This window comes from Protopterus annectens, chromosome 11.part0, assembly GCF_019279795.1.
Source record: "Protopterus annectens isolate FY-2018-M chromosome 11.part0, PAN1.0, whole genome shotgun sequence".
Taxonomy (NCBI): domain Eukaryota; kingdom Metazoa; phylum Chordata; order Ceratodontiformes; family Protopteridae; genus Protopterus; species Protopterus annectens.
The window spans coordinates 326,864,960-326,886,223 of record NC_056745.1 but is presented as its reverse complement, the minus strand read 5'-3'; positions in this window follow the sequence as shown (position 1 = coordinate 326,886,223).

Sequence of the window (21,264 nt, the reverse complement as noted above, 5' to 3'; positions counted from 1 at the left end):
ATTCCTGAAGGTGTTCATAGAATGCATTTATAAAGGATTTTGTGGTCTGGGCGATTATCCACAGGCCCGGGGGCTTTGAAGGATTCCACCTTGGTTTTGAGGAGTGTGAAATTTGCTTTAGAGAAGTTTTTCACTGTGGTTTTCTGGGCATGGTGTGGGGTCGGTATGTGAATATCCAGTGAGATTAGTTTATGGTCTGATCTTACCAGTGAGGGATACACTTCTGGTCTGGAGCATAGAGTCCCCATGTTGGTGATGATCAGGTCCAGTATGTTTTCCCCTCTTGTGGGAGTGGTAACAAGTTGTTCCATAGCATTTGAGTTTATAAATTCTAGGAACCTTTGGGCTAGGGTGTTGGAGCTAGAGTAATGCTCTCAGTCTATGGTTGGGTAGTTAAAGTCACCCAATATAATGGTGTTTGGTGAGACCTTCATATTTTCCAGTGTTCTCAGGAAGGCCGAGTGGGGTTCCTGGGTTTGGGAGGGTGGTCTGTAGCAGGCTATAAACTGGAAGGCAGTTTTACCCACTGTTAGTTGCACATGGATAACCTCTGATGCTTCGTGCTGTGCCACCAACCTGGAGGTGTGGGTATCTTTGACGAATATTGATACTCCCCCTCCTTTTGTGGTTCGGTCCAAATTTTGGGGCCGAAAAGCATGGTATGAGGTATAACCTGGTAGTGCTGGGGTGCTCTCGAGAGCCTTGAACTAGGCTTCTCTTACTGCACAGATATCAATGTTCTCCATGCTAAGGAGAGTTTCGAGTGCGTGCATCTTGAGGTTTAGACTTCTGGCGTTGAGTAGCATTACTCTTAGATTCTTATCCCTTGTGATACCTATGGAGGTGGGTTTGTCTTTTGAGCCTTGCCTAAAAAAGGCACTATGGGGGTAGCAAGAGCCTTTGCCAATATCCGAAAGCCCAGGGGTGACAGGTGCAAGCCGTCCCTAGCGAAGCATCGTGGCTTGTCGAGCATGTCATCCCAGGCTGACAGGCATTGGATCCCCTTTGAATGACACCAATACTTAAGCCAATTGTTGAAATTGATAATCTTGTCTTCATACTGTGGCCTCATTCTTGGTGAGGGTAAGATGCTACTCAAGGTCAGGGTCATACCGGCCTGGGCTACATGCTCAGAGAGCTCCTCTATGTCTCTTTTCATGTAGTCCAGGGAGGTACGTCTCAGGTCATTCACACCAGCATGGACAATGACTGAGTCATATTTGTAATTGCCTTGAAGTGACCTGAGTGCTTGTGTTATGTGGCGGATCCTAGCGCCCGATAGGCAGCTCACTGTGACCTTCTCCTTGTTCAGCCTGGTGAGCGGGACGTCAGTGTGCCTGATGATAGAGTCACCTATTAGAAGTGTATCAGGTGTGTTGTTTAGCTTTAAGGGCTGTGACTGTTCGGCACACTGGCTTTGTGAGCTATGTGTTGCACGTGTTTTGTTTTCGGGTAGCGGTTGCTTGGGTGTCTGCTTTGGAGGTCTCTGCTGCTTAGGCAGATTTTTATTTAGAGCCTCCAAGTATGTTTTTGTGTGTTTATGTGTTTGGTTTGCTGTTGTGGTAGGTCTATGTAAGACTGGAATTGTAGTGAGCGTGGTTTCCTTCTCCTCCTGACTGGTTACGCCAGTACTGAGTTGAGAGAGCTTAGCCTCCAGTTTGGCTATATGGTTGCATCTCTCACATGTGTTGGCATTTGTTGGGAGGAGGAGAGGGTTGTCTGTGTACATTAGGCAGTTGTAACATTGCCTCAAGATTCCCAGGTTCACCAGCTGGACCGGAGAGGAGATTGACAACTGACCTTTGGACATGCTAGAATAATATTGGGAATTCCTTTATAATTGAAAAAAAAGGGCCAGTGGGGAACACGTTACTCAAGGGGAGTTTGTGAGGGTGTAGTGCTTTTAATTTTTTAGTGCTGACTTATATAATTGCTTTAGTGAGCAAGTGCTAGGCTTTAGCATAGGAATAGGGTGTTTATTATGAGAACTAGATCAGTTCCAAGGCTCAAACCCAAATAAGCGGTGCTGCTCGATGCTGCGCTATGCACAAAATCACGCAAAGCCGCGCTACAGCGGGTTTTATACTGAAAGAGCTAGAAATTGGCCCAAAACAGCCAATAGACTACCAGATTCCTGTGCTGGGAACACTCCTCCAGGGCAGATAGGCTGCTCCAAGCTCCCCACTGCCACTGGTGAACAAAGAAGCCTCCCTCTATCCAAGAAAGGAAATGGCAACACAGGAACTTTCCAAAAGTCCAGAATACAGCAAAGCCTGTATTTGGACTACTCTAGGTCAGGAAAGATGGGAAACAAGGATAACTTTTTTTTTCTTTTTTGCAACAAACAGCAGGAAATTGCAATAAATATGTAACACAGGCTAGCGCACTTGAGTGTGTAGCCTCAACAAGTAAATGCAACAAACAGGACAAACTTTAAAAGTGCAGGTGCAAAAACAACTTTAGACAGTTTAAAACAGTTCAAGAAGCAGAAATATTTGCAGTTTAGCTAGATCGGACAGTCGTCCAGGTAGTAGCATTTTAAGATAACCTTTTCTTGAGGCACAACACGACAATAAGAAGCTTGACCTTTTATTAAACACACTGAACTACAGAACAAAACAATAAAACATCTAGTAAGCACTTTCACATTCTCTCGAATGCTTCATCAGACTGTTTGATGAAGCATTCGAGAGAATGTGAAAGTGCTTACTGGATGTTTTATTGTTTTGTTCTGTAGTTCAGTGTGCTTAATAAAAGGTCAAGCTTCTTATTGTCGTGTTGTGCCTCAAGAAAAGGTTATCTTGATTTTGAAACTACATTTTGCTTGAGGCACTTTACCCTTTGTAGTTGATTCGTTTTGCTTAGTTTATTATTTTAACTGGCTTTGAGTCTGAGTTTTTGTCGTGCAGGAACTTCACTTTGTTTTATGTTTTCTGTATTTCATTTTGTACATTAGTGGAGTTCCGTGTCCTGGTTGCTGTTTGTTTTCCTTAATTTGTTGCACTTCTATGTAATTGGAACTGGGAGCATGGCAGAAGGATGTAATGTGGAATTGGACTACAACCCTGGTGTCTCTAACCAGAATTTGAGAATGGATTGGTTAGAAAGGATTTTATCTTTAAGAGCAAATCAGCTCTTGAATGTTATAGCAGGGGGTATCTCTTCTATGATGGTGAATGAAGAGCAATGAGATATTTTCCTCAGGAGGTTTAAGGACTTGGAGAATAAATTATACAAGTTTAAATGCCTTCAGTGGCAGGTACTCCATATGGAAGCCGAATTACAGTATAAAGTAGTACTTAGAGGCTTGCGTATATTAAATATGCCGACTTATGGAGATACATTTCCTGAACTTTTGAAACAATGGCAGAACATGAACTTGAAACTTAGTTTTGACCACATTGAACTATTAACTCATTCACTCCGATGGAGCTCAGATGTTTGCACTGTAACTTCCAATGGGCACAGCCTAAGGCTTTTGTCAGAATCAAATCATGTCCTCATATTTCAAACAAATGCTTATATCTCTGCAACCACAGAGATTATGAAAGAAGTATAAATGGCAAACTCTTCAGCACAACCTATTTTATAGTGGTAGTATTGTTTAGGTTCTAGGTCTTTAACCAAATTTTATAATTCCTTCACATGCTCCCACCTTAAACACACCCACCACTAACTCCTCACCTATATCAACTTTTCTTTGCCAAAACTAACAAAATGGTATAGTTTTTTCTCTGTACATCTTCCTTAAATATGTTATGCGTGCAAGCTACTGGTTTATCTTACACATATTCTCAAATTGACATCCTCTTAAATGTAATGCAGTGTATATCTTTTTGTAAAACTGTGATTTCTGTACAGATTGTAATATGTAACTCATCTTGACCATTGTAATGTGGTGACTTTCTGTATTTTGTAATGTTGTGAATTTCTGTATTTTATACTATGTACTGGAGCTTTTCTCCACAGGTCTCCACTGAAAAAGGGCCACAAGCCCAGCTGGACTAACCCTGTTAAGGAACAAGAAATAAATAAAATAAATAAATAAAATAAGTCACAGTAACTGCTACATTTGTAATACTTTGTAAACAACTTACAATATCTCAACAACCACTCAAGTTACACACACACTGTCAGCAAATTTTCTTTATCTAGCTGAGAGCTTTCATGTGAGGCTAAGGATTTCTGTGCTACATGGTTGTTGAAATATTTAGAAAAATGTGAAAATTATATCTATATAAATTCATATCATAAAAACAACAGTTAATGTCTATTTACCTGTTCTACACAGAAATCAAATATTAATGCAGTTGAGTTTGCTATTGTGTAAGCTCTACGAAGAAATCTTTTAAAACCTTGTACATAGCATGGTTTTGGAATTAACAAAATATGAACAAACAATGTTTGACGCCTACAGGCGTCAGTAGGAGTTAACTGCAGATGCACCTGGAGGCGTCACTTTGAATTTTTTACACCTGAAGAAAATGCTTTACTTGAGGAGGTTAGAGGGCTACAACATGAGATCATGTCATCTTTTTCAGCAGAGGTTACACAAGACAGTCTCGATACTTTGTATGAAAACTTTGCAGCATATGAGAAAAGGCTACAAGTTGTTAAACTTAGGGAACTCCAGAGAAACATTGCTGATTTTAAAAAGGTTGCTGTTTTTTCTTGGTCCAGACAGGCACCCTCGAACAATATCATTGAACCAATGGCTCAGTCTACAGTGGAAGACTCCACCAATGAGCGAACTGCTTTGGATTCTACAGCAGCACTTCCGGCACCTCCTCCTGTTGTGACAAGAGCTGCAAGCTTTTCAGGGGAATCTATGGCTTCTAGTAGCTCTGTGAGCCTCGTGATGAATGTCCCTACTCTAGAAGTACCGATGGCTCCTACTAGCTCTGTGAGCCCCGTGATAAATGTCACTACGCTAGAAGTACCGATGGCTCCTACTAGTTCAGTGAGCCCTCTGATCAATGCCACTGCCTCAGGTCAATACCTTTTTCCTCTACCAGCGCCTTTACCCATAGACGATATACAATGGAATGGCTGGTCACAGAGTCGAGGGAGAAGGGGACGGATTCACCAAGTACAACAGATGGAGAACAGAGGAGTGTACAAGAACACTTGCACTGGCGTAAGAATGATTTAGTGATTAATCTTTCCTAATTTCAGTTAACAGAAGCACAGCTTTCCTACTAAATAAGGGACTTTCATTTGTGTCTTCTAAAAAGTCAGACATGAGAGATGCTCTGCTTAATTTGAAAATGTTTGCTAGGAACTTAACTTTATCTGCCAGCTTTTCTAATTGAATATGTTATTCATTACCTTCTAAAAAAACAAGTACCTATGTACCTAAATTACATCCATCTGTTGAAGCATTTTCCAGTGTATGTGAGAATGAGGTTAGGGAATGTTTTGAGAAAGAACGCAGACCTATGTATTATAATTTGAGTAGAGCAGAATGTGAACCACTTGCAGAACTGAAGAAAGCTAATTCTGTCGAAATCTGCCTTGCTGATAAAGGGGGAGGGATAGTTCTGTTGGATAGAGATGCATATATAAATAGCATGACTCCTGTACTTAATGATCAAAGTACTTTTATGTCAGTTAGTAAAGCGATAGTTTAGGCTTTTATAGAGAAGGTTTTATTCTTGATTTTTGATCTCCCTATGACTAATGTTATAACAGAGGACCTATTTAATTACTTTAATGTTGAACGTCCTAGTATCCCAGTGATATATGGACTTCCTAAGGTTCATAAGTGTTTTGTAGACCCATCCATGTGCCCAGTTGTTTCAGGGAGGGGGTGGATCACTGAGCCTATTTCAGTATTTGTAGAGAGGATGTTGCACCCTGCTTTGGAAAAAGTGCCTACTGTTTTGAAAGATACCAAAACTTTTTTTAGAGGATTTTTATAAAGGTACACTACAACTGGATTCAAAGAAAGAATTATATTTTGTCACCTTAGATATAGGATCACTTTTTACTGTGATCCACAATGACTGGGGGATAGAAAATGTCAGAGAATTTTTGAATATGGGTAAGTTCTATTCTAACGATAGAATTAACCTTATATGTAGTTTAATTGAAATAATTTTGCAAAATAATATTTTCCTTTTTGGAAAGGATTGCTATTTACAGAAGGTTGGCGTAGCTATGGGGATAGCCTGTGCCAATAGCTATGCCAACCTGGCACTGGCTAAATGGGAAGTTGATAAAGTGTTGTCCAATAATATTTTTTGTTCACTATTTGGTACAAATGGTATGTGGATGATATTTTCCTCCTATGGAGTGGTAATGAGGAAGAGTTATTATGCTTTATGGAATACCTACACACTACAAATTACTTTTTGAAGTTTTCTTCTAACTATTCTACATGACAGAGTGATTTTTTAGATGTGAATGTCCAGAGGTCAGAAATGGGTGTTATCAAGACAGGGTTATATAGGAAGGAAGTTAAGGAGAATTCACTACTGCATAAGAACAGTATCCATCCCTGATATATTTCTAGAAATGTCCTGACTGGGCAGTTTCTAAGAATAATGAGATTATACAACAATGATGAGCAACTGTTTGATGCATTCAGTAGATTAAAGGAAGATTTTATGAATAGGGGTTATAATGAACAAGAGATTGATGCCTGTATAGAATCAGTATATAAAGAGAGAGAGAGAGAACAGAGGAAAACCTTATTTTTTAGACGTCTCCGTTGACACACAGACTTCTGATGTACCTAAGGGTAATAAGAATATTCGATTTCCATTAACTTTTTCCATTGATGTCAGTTAGTTTTGTAACATTATTAAGAAGAACTGGAATATTCTGTAGGCAAGATTTAAGAGAGATAGTGACAGATAAACCTAGATTTTCTTTTAAGAATAATTTCTCTATTAAAAGGCAACTTTGTTACAAGACAAGGAAGACATCAGTAGTAGTTACCTCTCAGAGGCAGTGGACCTTTCCTTGCAGACACTGTAGTGTGTGTAGTTTTATTTATAGAGGCACTCAGTTTGTACACACAGCATTGAATTGTCATGTATATTTCCCCTTCTATGCCAATTGTACTACTAAGAATTTAGTATATTATAGTTTCTGTACATGCTGTGCAGCCTACTATATAGGAGAAAACAATCGCTCACTTAGGGAGCACATTCTTGAACATATGAGGAACATTAAGAATAATAGAAACATCAGTGCCCAGGTTGAGCATGTTCAGTCTAACAATATGGAGCACCAGTTTAAGTTTTTTTGTGCTAGAATTAATAGATGAGGGCAATGGGGTGGTGATATAAGCAATAAAATGGAAGCATGTGAGCAAAAATAGATTTTATTTTTTAAAGCTGATAGCTTTCCTGGCATTAACGATAGGGTATCTCTCAAACCGTTTCTATGTGAAAGACCTTTGAAACATTGAGCCTTTATTAAGATATTGGCTCTTTAAGTTAAATGAGTTAGACTTAATGAATGACTAGACTGCTGATTAACAAATGATTTCCATTGGATGCTTTTAGTATAAAATGTCTGAGATGTGATTTGGTCTTTGTCTGATGAAGCGGTGTTTAACCGTGAAAGCGGTAACGTTTTATTAAATAGTTTTTTATTTTAACTGGCTTTGAGTCTGAGTTTTTTCCATGCAGGAACTTCATTTTGTTTTATGTTTTTTGTTAAAACAAGACAATCCTGATATGCACAATTTACCTTGGTGTTGGTGGTATTGGTACATGTGTTATTGCAGAACAGTTGGCATTATTCATCGCTTGAAAAACAACTCTATTCCACACTTATTGCATTACAGACTTTATTGTATATACTTTAATGCATTTTCTGGTATTGTTTTGAGTTTTTATTGGAACACAGTTGTCATTATTCAGGTTTTGCAATACAGCTCTACTTCCACAGTTAATGCACCACAAACTTTATTTTATATACTTTAATGCAGTTAATGGTATTGTTTTATGTTTTTATTGCACTACAGTTGGTGTTATTCATTGATTGCACTACAGCTCTTAGTCCACATTTATTGCAATACAACTTTACTGTATATAGTTTATTGCAGTTAATACTTTACTCTTTCTTGCTTATTTCACTACAGTTAGTATAATATATCCGTACTCACCACACTCATGGAACAACCTGGCCAAGCGCCCAGCATGCGCCTTGATGTTGCGAGCCCTCTCCTCTGCAGATGGGGGTGAAGTACACCATTATGCATTCCAGTTTAGCAGACATTCAGATTAGGTATTGGTGAAACAGAGGTAAAAGTACTTGCGTACTTGTGGGGCATTCCCTGCCCGAGCTTCTTCGACCCAGGTGTCCAAGAGATCCTCTTTTCATCTCTTCAGGTCATCACGGTGGTGACAACACTTATCACCTGTGAGGAGGATACCAGAAGCACCGGTGAGTTCCCTTGCCAGCTGGTCCCGGGCCTCCGCCTTACACTCCGAGCCCTGGAAACCTCCCTGCAGCAGCTGGTCATCATGTTTTTTTACTGAGTCCAACCATGACTCTGGACTCCATAATGCCCCAACACTCTGCCCAAAAGCACAAACCCTCACCAACACCTACCATAGTATCCTTCAGAGAGAGAACTGTAGCAGATTATGCGCTATTCTTGCCTTTTGGGCTTAATATTGCCTGTTTTCCCACCCTTACACACAACTGGGCAACATTTAAAAATGTAGTGCATAGCTTAGCAGCACACAAACCAGCGCAACTGAACTGAGCAGTGTGAAAACTCGAAGACCAGTATGCTTAGCAGTATTTAGCGTGTGCAAACCAGCCAAGCAGAGCCGAGCAATGCATAAACATTTTCAGCCGTTATTGTGTTTATGGAGTGCTTAGCAGGTCTTACCATTGCTTAGAACAGTGCAGCTGGCCAGAATTTTAAAATAATTTGCATAATTTGTATTTCAAAAATGAATGTTTATTTTCCCTTTCATGTATTCAAATCCTGCACCTACTGCTTATGAGGCCATACCTCTACCAATTTAGCTATGAGGATATGTGGAATTCTGCTATACATTTACATATACCTCTGAGCTACCTATAAGCACTGGTAAGCACTGCACCACACCATGCCACACAAACTCGCTGTGCTATGCTTAAACATGACATTTAAATAAATAATTAAATGTATCATGTTTTTATTTTTAGATGTCTGGCAGGTGTTTCAGTGCAACTTAGGATTGCTACGCTTTGTGCCACACCAAACAAACATGCCTTTTAAAAAAAAGAAAAAATAACATTGGAATAATACAATTGGACAGTGCAGGGAGTTTCTTACTCATCTGCGAACACAGTTGGCACTACACTCCCTACACTGATTCAGTAACCATGTTCTATGGCTCTCCCTTGGTAATGTGCCATGATTAATATGCATGGCATGCTGCTGAGGGGGATCCATGTACACAGATGAAGTAACATTCCATGTAGGCTCTACACTGTGCCTACACAGATTTTATTAAATCCTGTGGAGTATTTTAGCTCTCTGACATAGCATGAATTTTGCTTCTGCTTAGCTCATTACTAGGCTGAATTATTTCTTGCTACTTTCTCTGGTTGAAGTAACACTGATGAGGTAGTTGACTTTGTTTTTCTTCTCCTTCACATCAACCACTGAACTGGTGACAGCACAAATGAGTATAATAGTGTGTTTTTATGTTCAGGAGTAGTTAGAGAGCAGTCCTATCTTGAGCTGGCAACATACTTCATTATGTTTTTGACAGTTTATATCACTCAATGAACTTGCCTATTAGATTACAGACAACTTATAGCCTTACTAGTTTTCATGAAGTGAAAAAAAATACTTTCAACTGTAAAATAAGCAATTTGCTCCTTAATTTGATAACATCTGGAAATTGAAATTTTAGCCCACACAAGAGAGACTGAATATCCTTGAAATGAAGCAATTTGAGTTTTGTACCATTAGTTATGTTTAGTGAGCAATATCGTTCCAAAAAAGCAAAGCATTATGGCAGATGCCCTTTCTTTATTCTTATGAATGTCTAACTGCATTTCATGAGCTCTTTCCATTTTGATACATTGTTTGATTGTAAAAATGACTTTGTTGGATTTGAGCGACAAGCTTTGTCACGCAGAAATTCCATCACAAAAATCGTAATATATTTCTGAGGATAAAACCAACGTCACTGCCCCAATACCAGACAAACGCTCCAGTTCCAGTTATATTGTTAAATAAAACAGTCCCAAATCAGATCTGAAGAAGCTCTACGAGTGAAAGCGCTAATCTGACCATACATTGTCTGTTCATTTGGCAATAAATTTGTTTTTAAGATACCTGCTTCACTACTATTCCTTTGATTTTGGGACTGTTTTATTTTTGAGGATAGTTGAGCTGTTTTCTTTTTATCTGTCCATCCTTGCAGTACCTTATTTTAAACATTGACATAGTGTCTTGTTCAGTGTTTTAGAGCACACCCAATCCTGAAGTCTTTTTCTGACATTAGGCAGTAATGGAGAAGGGGCATCATTTCTAAGTCATGATTAAAAGATTTTCCTTCCATTTCTTGAGATATGCCCTTGATAAATTTTCAACAAACTTTGTGTCTTTCTGCCTAGTTTGTACACGATTGTCAAGACAGATCTTTGTAGTGACAGTACTAGCTTCTAAAACAACGTGCGGCTGGGGGGGGGGGGGGGTGCTTCAAGCAGGGGCTTGCAAAATATGCTTTAAACAGGTTTATGGTAAGATTCTGCACAAACTGTTCTGCCATAAATGTAAGGCTGAAATGTGGATATCCACAGCTTCTTGAGTTTGGCTTTATTGGCCTGTATGCACCCAAAAAGACTTCAGTAGTAAAAAGTCATTGGCATTCAGAAACCATGTTGTTGAAAAGCTGTATTTCCTTAAGGGGTCATTTGCATATATACTATGGGCCTTCTTTACAGGAGGTGTTAGGTATTACACAGTGAAAAATCTAGCTTGGCTGAATTTTTCTTGCAGTTTTTAGTAACTGGTTTGTTTATGTGAACTTTTTACCCTTTGAATTGGTTACTTATAGAACTCTGCACATTGATGCACAGCATTATTTATTTGACATTTGTTAACTGGGTTGGTCCAACTGAACCAGAAGTCTATTTTCAGTGGAGACCAAAGGAGAAAAGCTCCATAGTAATACAAACTAAAAAGTTATACTTAACAAAAAGGTATAGTTACAGAAACAAGAAATCATTTAATAATTAATGTTTGTTTTTTACAAAAAAGTTAACAGAAACACAAAATCATATAGTAATTAATACATTTGAAAGGTGAAGCTACAAGAGTTCTTATTCAATTTGAACATATTAAAATTGAGAGTTTGTAATTGCTCTGGAGTTATTAACCACAAGTTACACTTAATGCAAAAAAATACTTCAGTACCAGACTGGTTATCATCCACTTGCTGCATTACTGACTACATCAAAGCACCATAATGTCAAAAGATGCAATTACCACATTTTTTTGAGAAGTAAAATGTTTTTCTTGTAACAGTTTCCAGTGCAACAGATTGTCCTTTTTTAGCAAGTTAATTCATAGTATGCCAAAATCAGAAAGGTTTGATAGGAACTTTAATGGGTATGAACTCTCAGTAGTGTATGTTTTCCAGAAGGAAGGTCCATCTAGATTACTGTCATCACCTTTTTAAAAATCATGTTGAATGTCTAGTTAAAACATGTCTCAAATACTAGATGCTTGCTACATACTGTTGACATTTGTATTTGTCTAGCTTCAGGTTATATCTAATTGCCAAACAGTCATTTTAGTCTCCTGCTATGTTCCCCATTACATTTTTCACAAAACACAAAATCATATAGTAATTAATACATTTGAAAGGTGAAGCTACAAGAGTTCTTATTCAATTTGAACATATTAAAATTGAGAGTTTGTAATTGCTCTGGAGTTATTAACCACAGGTTACACTTAATGCAAAAAAATACTTCAGTACCAGACTGGTTATCATCCACTTGCTGCATTACTGACTACATCAAAGCACCATAATGTCAAAAGATGCAATTACCACATTTTTTTTTAGAAGTAAAATGTTTTTCTTGCAACAGTTTCCAGTGCAACAGATTGTTCTTTTTTAGCAAGTTAATTCATAGTATGCCAAAATCAGAAAGGTTTGATAGGAACTTTAATGGGTATGAACTCTCAGTAGTGTATGTTTTCCAGAAGGAAGGTCCATCTAGATTACTGTCATCACCTTTTTAAAAATCATGTTGAATGTCTAGTTAAAACATGTCTCAAATACTAGATGCTTGCTACATACTGTTAACATTTGTATTTGTCTAGCTTCAGGTTATATCTAATTGCCAAACAGTCATTTTAGTCTCCTGCTATGTTCCCCATTACATTTTTCACACACTAGGATATCATCAATAATGTGCACAATACCTTCAAGCCTTCAAAAATTTGCATCATAGCCCTCTGAAACAGTCCTGGTGCTGAAGCAATTACAAATGGCATATGCAAAAATCTATGTCTCCCCAGTGGATTATTGAAAGTGCACAGACTCAACCCAAATGAGTCCTGCTTAGTCTGCCAGAAATGTTGATTTGCATAAGTCAATGAAAAATACTTCTGGGCATCATGGACATGACTTTTTGACTGTTTTTAAAGGGTAATGTTCCCTTAATGTTGCTTTATTTAAGCCATATGGATTGGTATCTATTCAGATATTATTTGATTTGACCATAGTTACCATGCTGTTAACCCACAATGTCATTCCAATTTATTTAGTAATGCTTCCCATTTCTACTATTTGTTTTTATTGTCACTGGTGCATGAACAGCTGGGTTAACTGATAAATTTATCTTGATACTGTACTGAGCCAGAATAGAGCCTGGACCTGTAAACAAGTCAGTATGTTGTCCAAAAATATTGAATGAAACATTTGGGTTCATATTTCTGTTGGCATTCTGCTTTCCAGCATTATTGCACATTGCATTATGCTCATTTGGCTTCCAGACTATATTCGACAAATATGTAGCTCATTTACTTCACAAGTCTGAGAGGTAGTATCTTTGCAATTCTACTAATTCCTATTCATGGGAAATTGCATATCATCTACTTCTGGGACAAATGATTAATGTTCTCTGTGTCTGTGACTGGTTGTCTTGACTGAATGCATAGTGACCTCTAATGTTCTGTGATTGCACCTGCACACTGTGAATTTAACAGGTTCATGCCAACCTACCAAAGGTAATTTCATTCATTGACAATCTGCAAAATTAAATTACTGAAAGCCACTTTCAGTAAACCTCAAAGTATATTTTTATGCAGAAGACAAGCTTATCAGGTACTTCCCATGTGAGGGGATACCCCCAACATTCTGAAATATATACATAACATCACAGTCCCATAACATTACGAAAACATACACATTTTATTACCCTGGAAAGTGGTTTTCAGTAAAATTACTTTGCAGTATAAGCACTCTCTGAAAGTGCCTTTTTCACCTTTTAGGTTCCCTATTTAATCATTTTCAGTTGTCTATAAACTAGTATGCCCAGTATATTTGGTTATAGTATTGACACAGTCTGGAACAGCAGATTGCACATTTTGTTTTTGTACACACAGCGCAACTCTTTTTGACTCAGTGTTTTCAATTTATGACTTGGCTAAGTCAACAGTGAAGCTTTTAACCCTGGTATGCAGTCATTCAAGTCCAATTTTCTGAATGCACTTTGAGTTAAAATATTGCATTCAGATCTGTTATAAAGCTTAAATGTGTGATACTTTCCCCATTTAATTCCAATTTTTCAGTTCAGTGAGTTTTACAATGATGATACCTCAATAATTCTGACTCCTGTAAAGAAACTACACTTCATACATATCAGTTACATTCATAAACAAGTTTGTTATAATGAAGGAATGGTTTGAGATAGACTAGTATTTGCACATCAGTGACAAGATGATCATTTTTGTATTGTCATCAGCCACTTGCAAAAACATTTTTGTGATTTTGTTTCTCTACACCTGTACACTTGATCAAAATAGTTAAACAATTCACATTTAATGCATTCTGTATTGAATGCTGAGCTTGGATTCTTGTCATGGGGATAAGTACACTTTGAACAAGCTGGTGCTTCTTAACTAAGGACTTGTCATTTTTAACTGCATTACCATTATTAAGAAAATAATTGGTTATTTGTTCCTGTCATTTGTTATGGAATATTTTGATATTATGCTGTGCCTTAGAAGAATTATGTAGTCTGCTTATAAACAGATGTGTTAACAGCATGCTTCATTTAATTTTGCTGAATCCAGAACTTCAGCTAATTCTGATATTTGAATACTATTTAGATTATCCACTCTGCAGATTTTTACAGCTTTGTCTAAAGTTAAGTTGGACTCTGATAGTAATTTAATTCAATTTTTTTTCATTTTTAAAACTGCAGACAATTTTGTTTCTCAGCAACAAATCATACAGCTATCCAAATTCACAATTGTTAGGTTTTTAAAACAAAAGACAGAATGTTTTTATTTCCTCTGGATTTGAAGGACTGTGTACTTGAAAGAGAAATGAACGTTTCATTTACAGTGTTGTTATTTATTTTCTTTGCCAAGTTGGAACTTATTCACTTCATGTATTGCTCTAGTAGACATGAGAATATCTGTTTTTTTCATGAAGGATCATTGAGTCTTTTGTACTGATCTTATGAAACATACTGTATATCTGAGTTTTTTTTACCTTAAGGCTTTTTCTCAAAAGTTTCTGCTGATTTTTACCTCAGGCTTTGTTATTTCGCATTTCAGAATTTTCTCAGTGGTCTTAATAGTAAACATTTTAATGATTTTGATTGTCCTTCTACTAGGCATTCATATTGCCTGTTGAAAGGGTGTATTTGACACATGTGCTCAGTGAGTTATGCTAAAAATAGCTCTCAAATGAAATGTTTAAACACTATGCATTCATTTGTGACCATGCTAGGTCACATTCAACATTCATGACTTGATGGGAATGCTACAGACATAAGGAAGATGGTCTAGGTACATCAACATTCTGACTAACATGGCAGCAGCTGAAAGGCAAGAAATAACTACTAATATCCTGCACGTACAATAACTTTATGGGTCCTACGTAAAATGATACTACACTATTATACTGCCTTTCTAGCATCCTTTTTGGACCATTCCCTTCCATGTCAAGCTTACTAGTCCTCCCTTTTTTATTTACTCTCCCGGCTTCATCTTAATAGGGTCATAGGCTGATAGGTGTGTACTAGGATAACAACCACTGGGACTTTTTAAGCCTAGCCATGCATCCATAATCTTTGGCACGTTCTTGGCCTTGGTAAATGGAACATTTACAAGCAGGGACCTGGAAGATGAAGCATTATTTATTTATTTGTCTTTTGTTAACCAAGTTAGTCCAACTGGACCAAGGGCCCATTTTCAGTGGAAACCCAAGGAGAAAAGCTCCAAAAGTACTTGGTAAAAATTACAAGGTAAATATTCATTATAAAAAGTACAGTGCAAAAAAAGAAACATACAATATATACAAAAGGTACAATATAAAAGCACACATGAGAAAAAAAAAGTACAATGTAAAACATACATGGTAAAAAGTACAATGTTGAAATTTACAGAAATAAAGAGTACAAAGTAATACATTCATATAAAAATAGCTTTAAAAAGGTAGCAGAATGTTTAGGTGGGGTGATGGCAGGTACATGAGAGAGAGTTGAGCAGGTAGTTTTTTAATTCTTTTTTGAAGAGGAGAGATGATTGGGTGAGTCATAGGTTAGTGGGAAGTTTATTCTAGGTCTGGGATATAAAGCATTTGCATAGTAATTTGCCAATGGTTTTGACAGGTTTAATAGTGTTAAGTAATGCTTGATTAGTGCTACGGAGAGGTCTAGCAGGGGTATAAAGAGATACTAGGTTGGACAGGGAGGGACAGTTAACAGGTTTATATAGGAGAGAATGTGGCATTTGTAGTTGTGAGAGCTGGAGTAGCGGTGGGAACTGAAGCCATTGCAGTTTTTTAAAGCAATACAATGATGGGTCTTGTAGGGGAGATTGCAGGTAAATCTGGCTATGTGGTTGTAAGTTTGTTCAAGTTTGATTAAGAGATTTGTTTGGATGTGTGTGAATAAAGGAGAAGTGTAAAGTAGGCAGGGGAGGAGACAGGTTTGGGCAAGTGTGATCTTAGTGGTGTTGGATAAGAATTTTTTATGTCTGTAAAGTAACCCTAGTTTTTGATTGGTCTTTTTGATGGACTGCAGGATGTATTGGGCAAAATTAATTGGTCATCAGTTGTAACTCCAAGAAGCTTTGTAGAAGAGTCGACATTAATAATGGTGTTGTCAAGAGTTATGGAAAGATGTTTTAATATGGGATATATATTTTTGAAAAAAAAGAAGGGGGTTGATTTTCTTAGGGTTCATGATAAGTTGGTTGTCACTTAGCCAGTGTTCAGTTTTGTTAAATGAGTTCTGAGTGAGATACTGGAGGTCAATGGGGTTATCAGAGAGGGTGATAAGGGTAGAGTCATCAGCATATTGGATTAGTGAGGAAGTGGTGCAGGCAGAGTGGAGATTGTTAGTAAAAATATTAAAGAGAAGGGGGCCAAGGATGGATCCTTGAGAGACACCGGTTTGGATGGGTAAGAAGGGTGAGTAGGAGGTCTGCCATCTAACAGATTGTTGCTGGTTGTTAAGATAGCTGGAGAACCAGAAGATAGTAGGGGTGGAGAGGTTTAGTTCAGATAATTTAGAGAGGAGTTTAGGGTGGGAGACAGTGTCAATGGCTTTAGAGAGGTTGAGGAAGACACAAGATACATGTTTATTGTTGTCCCTAGCTTGAGATACAATTTGGGTGAAAGATAGGAGGGCAGTAGATGTGCTGTTGTGGGGTCTAAATTCATGCTGAGAGGGGGTAAAATGTTTTCTTGGAGTAGGTAGTTTAAAAGTTGCTTGTGAATACATTTTTCAAGAATTTTTGAGAGAGGGGAGAGTATGGCTATGGATCTGTAGCTGGCAGGTTCTGTGGAGTTATCGCCCTTGTGGAGTGGAATAGTATGAAAGAATTTCCAGATTTCAGGGACTGAAGATTCCTTGATGGAATGGTTAATAAGAATGGAGACAGGGTAGGTGATAGCGTTGGCAGCAAGTTTAAGAAATTGTGGGGGTAGGTTATCGAAGGAGGGTGAGCATGGTTTGAGTTTTAAGAGAAGGGATTTAATGTAAGTTGAGGGAGCAGATTTCTGGGAGAAGGCAGGTTGGGAATGGGTAGTTGAGGGGTTTCAGGTTGTGTTTTGTTGTTGTCTTAGGGATTAATTTCCTGATGGAGTCTATAAAGTAGTTGTTTAGAAGGGTCGCTGTTTCAAGATGAGTGTTGGTGGGGATATTCATGGTGTGCCAGAATTGTTTGGGGTTGGAAAACTGGGTGGATTGCACTTCCTGATAGCATTTTGTCTTGTCTTGAAAGATTAGCTTTTTTGTAAGGTTTCTGAGTTCTTTATATTTCTGGGAGAGAGAAGGAGATTTTGATTTAGACCAGAGTTTCCAGGTGTTGTCTCTAAATTTCTTGGTGGAAAGTGTATTTTTAGAGAGGCAAGGTGCCAGATGGGATTTGATTCAAATTTTTCTAATGGAAGCTAGGGTATTGACTATGTTTATAAAGATTTTGTTGAATTCAAGAATGTCATCATTCAGAGGAAGGTTGTTACAGGAATGACCAGTTAATCAGGGAAAGTTGGTTGCTGAAGGTTTCTGCACTGAAATTAGACAGGTTACAGCAGTTCCTATATTGATGGGGTTTTGATGTTTGAGGAGGTAGTCTTAGTATTAAGATTGAGAGGTGGTGACTTAGAGAGTCTGGTAAGGTGGTGGGATGTTGATACTGATTGGGGTTAGAGGTTAAAATCCAGCTGAGGATGGAGCTAGAGTTATTATGTATGCAAGTGGGAGAGGTATTAAGTTGAGTGAAACAATATAGGTTAATAGTAGAGCTGGAGGAGTTGGGAGATAGCTTATTCCAATCTATATTAATATCACCCAGTATGATAGGTTCATATGGTATGCATTAGGAGATCCAGGATAGGATATTTTCAAGAATTGGGATGTTATTGCCTGGAGGAATGTGGACAGATACTATGGCTAGCTTTTTTTATGAGGATTAAGGTGGTAGTTAAGGAGGATTAGTTTTTCATGAGAGAAATCTGGGATTGGTAGGGTGAAGGGGGAGAGGTTGAGATGCTCAGAGTATAGTATGGAGACACTTCACCCTTTCTTAGAGAGTCTATCATGCCGTTGTACTTGGGAGGTAATGGCTGCCTATGTCCATTACAAACATAGGTGCCAAATCTGGGGTAAATTTCCAGTTTCCCAAACAGTTGTACAGCTTCCACTGGAATTGGGCTAAGGAGGAGTTCAGCTTCAATTTTATTAAAGGGCTTGAGCAATGCTAAGCAATGTATTAACACAAATATACAAAGTAATAAAGTAAAAATACTAAAACATGAAAATATCCATTTGAAATGCAAATGAAAAAAACATAAATTTCAGTCAATGAAATCATCGATTAAAAGTACTGAAAGTGATCCAGAAAATTTTGATTAAAGGCAGGGAAAACAAGTAACTCTTCCGAGATCTCTTAAAGCAAGCCAGAGTGAAGGATTCCCTGAGCTACCAAGGTATGAAGCTGTACAGGTGTGGAGCATGGTAGGAAAATGAATACCAGATGTTTACATCTGTACATAAAGGGCTATCAGCAGCCCCTGAGAGCCAGTGTCAACACCAAAGGAAGGGTGTACAGAGCAGTACATTCCTTCAGATAAGAGGTATCCAAGTCATATGGGAACAAGTAAAACAACATGTTAAAGATGATGCAAAATTAAATAAGAAGTCAGTGGAGACTCTGCAGAATAGGCATAAGGTGCTGGTACCAACTCAGTAACCTGGTAGTGAAGTTTTGTGATTGCTGTGAACAATCTACCTTGGTGTCAAGAAATGTAATGTAAGTTCATTACAGAAATCAAGGTTGGAGAAGACCAAAGAATAAACAACTAGAGATATACGCTTAGTATATTAGACACTGCTGATGTTCTGAAAATGGAAAGAAGATGTTTACCCCAGCTGACAAATATTAAGTGATTATCCAGGATGATACTGAGGTCACATAACTTATAAACAAACTGAAGCCTATTATTATAACAAATGATGAAGAAGGAAACATCTAAGATGATGAATCTCTCAAAGTAGCACTTAGACCCACAGCCTTAGTTTTGGATGTGCTGCTCTTCAAAAAGTTTATTGCGACCAAATCATTCACAAGGGAATACACCCTCAACCTTTGATCCTGCTGGGCAAAAGAGATAGAAATGAGTACTGACATAGCAATGGTATGCTAAGCTGTCTAATTAGATGTCCTAAAGGCAGAATGAACAATGCAAAAAAGAAAAGGGTTCAGGAGAGAATCTTGTGACAGCCCTCAATCTAGAAAGCAAAAATGTGAACAACTGGATCCTAAGACCACCCTGTGAGTATAATGCAGCAAGTAAGAGGTGAACCATTTAAGGATTACAGAGGACCGACCACTGTAAGACTGTGAATGTTCATTGAAGGCACTGTGAGAGATTGGGCAAAACAAGGACAGAATATCAACAGTGATCTGTAGCCCTAAGGAGATCATTCACAATTCTAATAAGAGCCAGCATGGTATGCAAACGCTAGACCAGTAAGGCTCATGAAGCTGGTGATGGTAAGATGCCTTTCAAGCTAAGCATAAACTACCTTCTCATTAACTTAACCAAAGAAAGGAAGGTTTGAAATGAGATGAAATTAAGAACATTGGGGTTCTGGGATTTTTTTTTGAGGGGGGGGATCTAGGATAAAAAGAGCTTCCTTTAACATTGTTTGAAAATTCCCAGTCCTCCTTGAGGACACCGATATTTGCTAAATAATTGGCTACAATAAGACTGGAGGGTCAGGGTCCAACTTGCAGATGGTAGTTTGCAAACTTGAAATTACTGACAGTAACCCATTTCTATTGGAAATTCTAAATATTTGCACAACAGCAACACTGCAGAACTAGTATAGATGTATACAATCCAAATACAGCACAGAAATTATGATTATATTTTTTTCAGATTCCTTTATGAAAATTAAACAGTATACTCTTCAAAATGTGTGCTTAAAGATGTGGTGATGTACAGTTAAGCAGTACTAAAGCATCAGTTAAGCAATACAAAAGAGTCCTGTCAAGTAATAAAATAACACATGCCAAGCATGATGCTTAAAGTATGTATGTCTTCATCGGTGCAATGTAAAAGGTATCACTCCTGTTGCTATAAACACATCACCAGGAATATATCAAAGTGCAATTAATATTAATAAAAGAGACAGTTTAATTTCGATCATATAAATGTAAAAATGCTTCCAGACAAAGACATCTGCTGGTACAAAAATGTATACATATTTGCAAAACATTGCGTTAATTGCAGATTATCAGATTATTGGATGGATCAAATAAGTAATATTTATACTATCTACCAGGCAATCATTAAAACAGAGGCAAAAAGAAAAAAAAATGAAGATATTAAAATTCATTATTATTTAATTATTTGTGCCCAAGATGGTAACTGCAAATATAAGAATTTTGTCAAAATATGCTCAAGAATGCTCATTGAGGTTGAGGCAGTTTATTCCTCCCAAGCTGATCACTACATGGAAGAGCATAGCTGGTCATGTAGCAGATGTTGAGATATGTTTAGACAAGTAAATATCCTTCTTATGAGAGATGTGCCTGGTAAAGGTGCAGTGCTCTTCCAGCAGAAACTTGCTGCCCTCCCGAGATCCATGTACCTCCTCTGACTTCCAAACCTTTGTCCTTTTTCATGCATAGAGTAGTCCAGGATCAAATCATAGCTTTCATTCCTTTGGCAAGATAAGGTGTGCATGACTTGGGGCTGGGTAGTCGGCTGTAGTGCAAAGACATCTGTAATAGTATTTCACTTGTTGTTGTTGTTGTTGTTCTTTCGGCTTTTCCTGGTTAGGGGTCACCACAGCGGAACTCCGGTCCGCTAATGATTGGCAGTAGATTTTTACGGTGCCGAGGTGCCAGCTCGATGCCCAACCTTCAATGAAGGCATGCCCTATGCATGTCTTTCGAATGCCACTTGACCGCCGGGAGGACATGCAGACTCCACACAGAAGGCGCTCCAGCCGATAATCGAATGGGAGAACCTCTTGCTGTTAGTCAACAATGCTACCGCTGCACCACCGCGGCTTGTCTGTAATAGTATTTCTCTAAAA